Consider the following 7,971-nt stretch of genomic DNA (forward strand, 5'->3'; position numbering starts at 1 on the left):
CCCCCCTCCCCCAAATCCTCGGTGAACTAAACTGCGTCATCTACAACCACTGTACGACGAGTACGCGGTTATTAAAGCTGAAAATGATGATGATGATGTCTTTGATACACTTCTGTGAATGTTTAAGCAACCCACAGCGCCACTCCCACGGATCGGACGGTTTATGAAGCCAACAATTTGACCACGGGTGCCTTGCTTTGAAATGCGCTCTCGCATTGATGCAGAGGCACCGACAAGATTATAAGTGTTCATATCAACAGTTTTCGAGTTAATGCGGTGCAGTAAAACCTGTGGTTTAGAGTTGTGAGCAGCGCTTGGTATTCACGCTGTTTTCAGAGGCACTCTCTTGGCAGTAGCGTAGTATTTCATTCATGCCTCAAAGCAGGACAATTTATGCTCACCCTGTGATCAGTCAACGAACAAACAATTTATGGAGATTATGAACCATCAAATCCTTTTTGTGAGCAGCATATTGAATTACTTGTAGCTTCAGCGCCTTTGCCAGTTGCTGTACAGGTGGCTATTGATCTGACAACTGGCTTGCACAAGTTTCGTCTCCAATCGAGAAGTAATTGTTGCTACTAATTTTTGATGGTCTGTTGCATTCTTAATATTACAGCACAATTACGTGCATCTATTTTTCTCGTGCCAACACGCTAACCTTAACTTCGGAATTCCATCGATGGGGATCCTCCTTCAGGATAATGCTTAACCTGAGAACCGTCTGGATTCGCCCTCTTTTGGCACATTTCTCCTGGAGATAAAGGTTTTAAACTTACGGTTATTAGCCTTCTCATCTGGTTCCAAAGAAATATGAACAAAACAGGCGAATTAACACCGTTTTCATTATTTGTCTGAACTAAAGCGGGAAAATAGGTACGGTGGAAGTAAAAGTGTGTAACTTTCAGCGTAAGTGACTCAGTTTGAAGACGTTGGACTATGCTTACTGCTGAAGAAGGGTTCTGTAAACTGACCAATAAAACCACCAAATACAAGTGGCATCGGCGGTTGCATGGTTAGTTTTCACCTTAGCTGCTGCTTCTTTTCACATTTTTAGTTTAGGTTCTTTGTGTTGCAACCCCCTCTCCCCACGTTACACTTTGAAGCACATGTTCCCCGTTCTAATGAGGGGGACAAGCTGGGGGCTTTGATGGAAATCTTCCGCTTTTCAAAGGTTTTGCGCCAGGGAAATCACTGAATCAAATCAAAAGAGACAGCCAATACTAATTGACATCATTTGAAGCCCGGGTTATCGGCAAGCAGGCTGTTTAATCACATCACGGAAAGCGGCATCATGCTAATCTTGTTCTCACTGCGATATTATTAGAACGGTGCTACCTCCACATGTTACCGTAAGGTCCAGGTATGTTTGGTTGGCACATGGAAAGGTGATTAGCGCTGAGTTACAACTATTTTTACCCTGAAGACAGACTTAAAATGATGCAGCTCTCGAATTCAATAGTACTGATGTGTATGTATGACACTCAACTGTCTAACTTCCACGGTCAATTGGTAGAAGGCTATTGAATCACGAATGCCGTACAAGTGACTTAACTGGTTATACAAAATGTAACTTGGACTGCCCTGCCACTTGCACGGTGTAAGGAAAGAAGAATAAACTCACTGTCTTAAGTCACAGTGGTTAGCCCTTTACGGCGTTAGTTTCCATTTGTGTCAGATAAACATCACGTACTTAAGCTTGACGGATATGAAGCTTGCAACACAGACGAAATTCATAGATAACTCGAAAAACAGAGAAGTAGGATGTACGGTGAATTCCGAGGACAAAACTTCCGCGTCATTTAGTTCGGATCGTACGTAAACATTGTCTTTTGGTGATGGGTTGTGAAGACACTGCATACACGAAGATATAGAATTTTTGAACAATACGAACTGACCTTTCAGGTCATAACATTAGACCACAAAAGTTCTATTCACACTAAATCAAATTTGCTGATATGTCCAATGAGCAGCCTAACAGCCGTGGCATCTAGGTTACTCCCTGACAACTGTGTGCAGGTTGATCGGTAAAGACAGATACGTGTGAATCAAACTGGGTTCCACTCTGGCTAGGGATACGTCGACCACATACTTACATTGAGTTTAATCCCTGTTATGCGCTGCCATTTCGAACGTCACACCTTGGCCGTTTTATTTGCTTTGACAGCTCCTTTGGAATCTACCAATCGCCGTAATTTTTGACGGTGTTTAGTGATCAGAGGTATCCCTTCTAAATTTATACGCCTTTTGATGGTACTGTTTGTGAATTTCTGTGAACGGTACGAGTATACAGCAAACCTTCGCCGGGGTTCAATACATCTAGTGGTGTAGAATAAACCTGCACTCCTCAAACTGTTAATGATGTTCTGGTTAAATCTTTTTTCTCTGCATTTGAAACCTCAGGGATTGAAGTGATCCCGGGGCGTTTTCTCACAAACAATGAGTACGCGGACGATATTGCGATGCTTGTTTCGGATCCTTCATTTTGAAATTCTCTGGCTATCCGTCTTCCATAAGGATCCTGAGGAAAAGCTGCACTTCGATATCGGAGCTATCACAGATACGGATTCTATAAGCTCCATATGCCAGAAATTTCATTGAATTTCTCTGACAATACATGCCCACAAAGCTGTGAAAATTAGTTCACTAGCGAGACCATGTGGATTTCTGGCATACACTCTTCTCAGTTGGTTCGTTTTGACGCCTCGTCAACGCAGCATCCAGGACACGTAACGTGATACCGGTTTCTTCATCCCTAATGTGCAGTGTAGACGGAGATACACGACTCAGGGAGGTTTGCCACGATTAAATTATCGTCCATATAACGTCTATAAAAGGTAGCTGTCCAGGGACCACTTTTTCTGTAGTCTGTTTACGTTTCCTCTCGAAAATATCAACTATTGTTGATCCGAACTGAGGGCCCATTGCAACGTTATCTCTCAAAATCTCACTAAATAGGAATAGAGTGTCAAAAGTGAATCGTAAAAGATCTTATCAGCCAAAATTTGTCTGATTGTTGGCGAAGGAAAGTCATGACGAACCTCCATGTATGCGCAATCCTAAACCGTTTTTGTCCTCTGAAATAACCTTGAAAAAGAACGTCAGGAAACCAAGTCTCACAGGCACAAGTTCTTTTAATTTTCCTTCACTTACCTACGAACTTGGCATGTATTCCTTCTTATTAGACAGGATTTTCCACCCAGAAAGCCACAGAACAGTGAAGACCGAATAATTTTCAATAAAGAGAAATATCGCTGACTGTGTTCGTCGTCAAACAGCCCCCTAGTCAGCGAATATACACTCATTCGCAAACTAATTTGGTTCTTTCGAGAGACTCACCTGTACATTACAAAGCCTCCTAGTCATTTTATCCACACAACCAACTGATGGAAATGAATTCTGCCAACAAGTTAGTCTGTGTGGAAGTTGAACGAACAAGCATGATTTTGAAATTGGTATCTTCTGCGTCTTCACATCTGGATGGGATTTCAGGAAAAGGACCAGCCGCCAATTTGTAAAGATTCATGTGGATCAGACCGGGTCTTGTAGAATTTCTATGATGTTTTAGGGAACCAAATTAGCGAGTTGCTCACCAAGTTCATCGCGCCATCAATCTAACAGAATTAATGTTGTTGGCTGATCAGATAGTTGTTAATCTGTTAGCCGAGCTTTTCGACTGGACTACAAACGTTTCGTCCTCAGTCGAGAAGATATCTTCAGTGCGCAGTTGAGTGGGATCAGTGCTTGCTGCGATAAATGACACTGGAGTTATCTCGTTTTCCCTGAACAACCCCGCTCCTTTCAGCGTGGGATCCAATCTAGGCCATCAACTACACAGCTTGGTTGCTACCTTTTTTTATACCAGTTTTCCGGTTAAAAGTAACATAAACATGAGTCACGGTATGCAAAGCGCTGTTAGGTTGCTCACTGAGCTCACACTCTTAAATGTGTAGGCTGTTTCCTGATTTCCACTCATAGAGCCAATATCGAACGATACAGGGGTCAGGGGTGGCACGCGAGGCATGCCCGTCGTGTGCTTATCCAACAAACAACCAGGTGATCGATTTATACTCAGCTCAGTCCAAGTATGGCAATTGTTTGCTGTGATACAAATCTGAATGCGGGCAAAAATATGCCTACAAAGAAGATAAACTGGGGAAAGGAGAAGTGCAACAAAAGAGCGGTGTTTCCAAAAATTCTTCACCAGAGCCCAGAATATGACTACAGAAGCCCGAGCGTGATTAATAAACTGACCAAAGAAGACAAACTATCGCGCAGACGNAGAGCGGTTTTTCCCAAAATTCTTCACCAGAGCCCAGAATATGACTACAGAAGCCCGAGCGTGATTAATAAACTGACCAAAGAAGACAAACTATCGCGCAGACGACAGATGAACCAGCATAATAAAGAGCCACGCATCGAAATCAGTTGTAGCACCCTTTACCTACGGCAAGGCAGGATAAATAGTGTACTTGGATTAGAGCAAATCACAACTACGGCAGGCTTAGATGAGTGGGACGGCGTCATAGATGTGCTAGTGCAAGTACACATTTAATGTGGATGGCGCTGACGGACTAAGGCGCTATCGACATAGCGTTCACAATATGTACCCATCAAACAGAGCTATGGTGGCCTTTCACTAATGAAATAGACGGAAAGTGTTTCTAGTAAAAAAGTCAACACTAGGGACAAATATCAACACGTGGTCAACAAGATTCTGCCTTACAGAAGGGCTGGTGATAAATATTACAAGAGTATGACCCTTTGGAGATTTAGACCCGCCCCTCAGGTTAGTGAACATTGGCCCAAAATACGTGGGGTACAAATGGGCCTACTCACGGTCCGAACCTGAAACACATCAGGCGTGAGGATGGCAAGAGTTCAGTGTGAATTTTGTGTATCTTGAACTCTTGATCCACTCAAGGCATTATTTGAAAAATCGAAGTTCGAAGTTCATATTATGGAGGAGCGAATTAAGGAATAACTGCTTGCATCAGTGTATTTCCATTAGAAATTTAGTAGTTCTCCCGGTATTTCGCAGTGCAAAACCCCGTTAGGCATCACAGAAAGTGTTCCTTGTTTTCAATAGAAGAATCAAATGTGATAAAAAGGCCTCACGGATACAGCAGTGGAAGTTCCCAGTGTAAAGAGGGATACTTTAAAAGTAGTTCGATCTAAAAGAAGAGAGCGCGACTTTGGTAGCATTTCACCACGTATCTAGCTCATCGAATTAAGTCCGAGTCAAACATTCCGAAAAACGACCCATCTGCAGATTCAGAGAAAAGCACTCGAATTTTAGGAAATACATCGTAACTTGTACGCATCAGGACGGCACAGTTCAATGTCTTTCCACCGAATTCTCCCTGTATAGAGTGGGTTAACAGAAAAATGGCACATCTACTGGCGGTGATGGGATAATCTTCTTTGGATGTCGAAATGACCCAACCCAGTAGAATTGCAACTGATATTTAGCACATGTATGCCAGTATGAAATGAACTGACAAATTTCATGCACAGTGGATAACGTAAATGCTGTTATCCACGTTCCGGAGAGTGTTTCAAAACAGCAAAACCTGACATAGTGACCCGTTGATTTGTTTGAGCACGAGCCACCTCCTGTGCATTTCCCGTCCTCGTTGAGGGGAGTGTTAAAAACAAATTTCACTTGTCATTTGATCTGAACTAATGAATAATTTTGGATGCATCCATTGATTCGAAATCGCTTGGACTCCTGGATTTTGTTTCCTATTACATCCAGATACTGATTAAAACAGCACAGGAAAAATGGCTGATGGCGTACAAAGATACGTGGGTATTGATGTGTTCATGCCTTTGCGGCAACTCTGCGACAGGCCATTAAGATGTGTTGATCGGAACCACGGACGTTCTCAAAGGTCATCACAGAAAACACAAAACATCGTTATGCATCCTATTCATCTGTGACAGGACGAAATTTTGTATTAGTAGTAAGCACCCTTCCATGAGTTCACTCGCAGTTGATAAAGCGTTCCTCTTGATCTTATCTGCTTTTGCTCGTACCCCACAACAGTTACAGAAAACAATGACCAATGCGGAAAAGTGCGAAATCAGTGTGTCGAAACATAGGTAGCTCGGGTGCGTTTACTGGTGGTTGATCGGATGGCAGTTGATCTGTTCGCCGAGCTTGGCAATTGGCTTGCAAACGTTTCGTCCCCAGTCGAGGAGATATCGTCAGTCATACATTGCCAATCACAGGATAGGATATTAGATACTCTACAAAAAACTACATAAACGCAGCTAGGCACGGAGGAAGCACCCATTCAACTGCGCACTGACGATGTCCTCTCGACTGGGGACGAAACGTTTGCAAGCCAATGGCCAAGCTCGGCGAACAAATCAACCGCCATCCGACCAATCACCAGTGCGAGATCAACTGATTCAGTCAGGTAAGAAAGCTAGATTAGCTAGCGATTGCGCTGCTCAAAAGTCTCACTGTATCTTAGGTTTGCCGGACTACTGATCACGCTTAGGTGACGTAGGTGCTTTGTGAGAATCGATTTTCAACCAGAATGGACCACCATTCTTTCGGAAAAAAAGGCTGCACAACAAATCAGCTCCCTAACTATTATTACACAATATAATCCTTATCAACAGGTCCATGCAAGGCAGTTAGTAATTGATTTGGGGAGAAGACAAACGAAAACAGCTTCGAATTTGGTGGAGTTTCGGGAAACCAAGGGTTATTAGTCTCGCTACACCACTACTTGGAAGCCCTTTGACAGTCCACTACAAATTCTTCTCTTCGTAAGGTAAATCAGGTAGGCGTAGTCCTCGAGTTTCCGTAAACCTCGTTACTTATTTGAAGCCATTGGTATTCCAGTGGATCAACTTTGTAGATTTCACCAAATCTGTTTGCTTTCTATAGTGCTCTCAATCAGAAAAACCTTGAGAGAAATGTACTTGAGTTTTTCGCACAGAATACAAACTACAATCAGATTTCAATATGCTCTTGATAATTTGACCTAGAAGAGAGTACCATCTGAAGCGTGTGAACATACAACGCGAGATACAAAAAACACCTACCCACGGTCGGGGTTTAAATGACTCGGCATACCACATACGCACTTTGTACACAATATATACCACACCACCAAGCAAACGAGGAAATTCATAAACGGAGTCACGAAGGAAGATAGCACAAGTGTCTTCAAGTTTGTGCAGCTTAAGCGAATGAAGACTATTCAAAAGCCGATTAACGTAGTTTTGGAACTTAATTTCCAAAGAACTACAAATCCTTCGAGACTGCTCGCTAGGCGTTTTGTACCTTATGATGAAACTGTTGAAATTTCGCATTTTCCAGAATATAGTAACGCTTAACTGACCAAACGAAATAGGTAATATGGAGATCTGTCTAGTTCTACAGGGTTGCAGATTCAGGAATTCCAGCTTGACTTTTCTAGCACCGAAAATGAGAAACCTACGATAAATCCGGCCCACAAAAATAGTGCGTAATCATTGTATTCAACAATTATACTAAACATCCGTCAATTCTTGTAATGCACTACTCATAAGGTTGCTGAAATTTTGTCGACAGCCCACGACCGGTTTTCGCCCTTCTTAGGGATTATCAGGTAGTTGCAGTCCCCGAGTTTCCGTAAACTTTATGTTCTAGTTGAAACCTAGAAACATCACAAACGAGAGACTCAGCTGGATTCCAGGTGAGTCTCTCGGAAAACCAAATTAGTTTGCAAATGAGTGCATATTCGCTAATCTGTCAATTCTGCTTTACTTTTGACCGAGCTAAACGCGGTGCTGAGTAAGAAAGTTTTTGAAGGTAACATTTTACTGTGAGGCATCTGGATCACCAAAACGGAGAAACTTTTATACTGAATAGCCAAATTCGAACAGAAACTTAAAGATAAGCTGTGGATCGTTTTTAGAAGGACTTGGTATACAATCGGTAGTTTTTAACTGGACAACGTTTCGTCTTTG

This window comes from Opisthorchis viverrini (assembly GCF_000715545.1).
Source record: "Opisthorchis viverrini unplaced genomic scaffold opera_v5_97, whole genome shotgun sequence".
NCBI lineage: Eukaryota > Metazoa > Platyhelminthes > Trematoda > Opisthorchiida > Opisthorchiidae > Opisthorchis > Opisthorchis viverrini.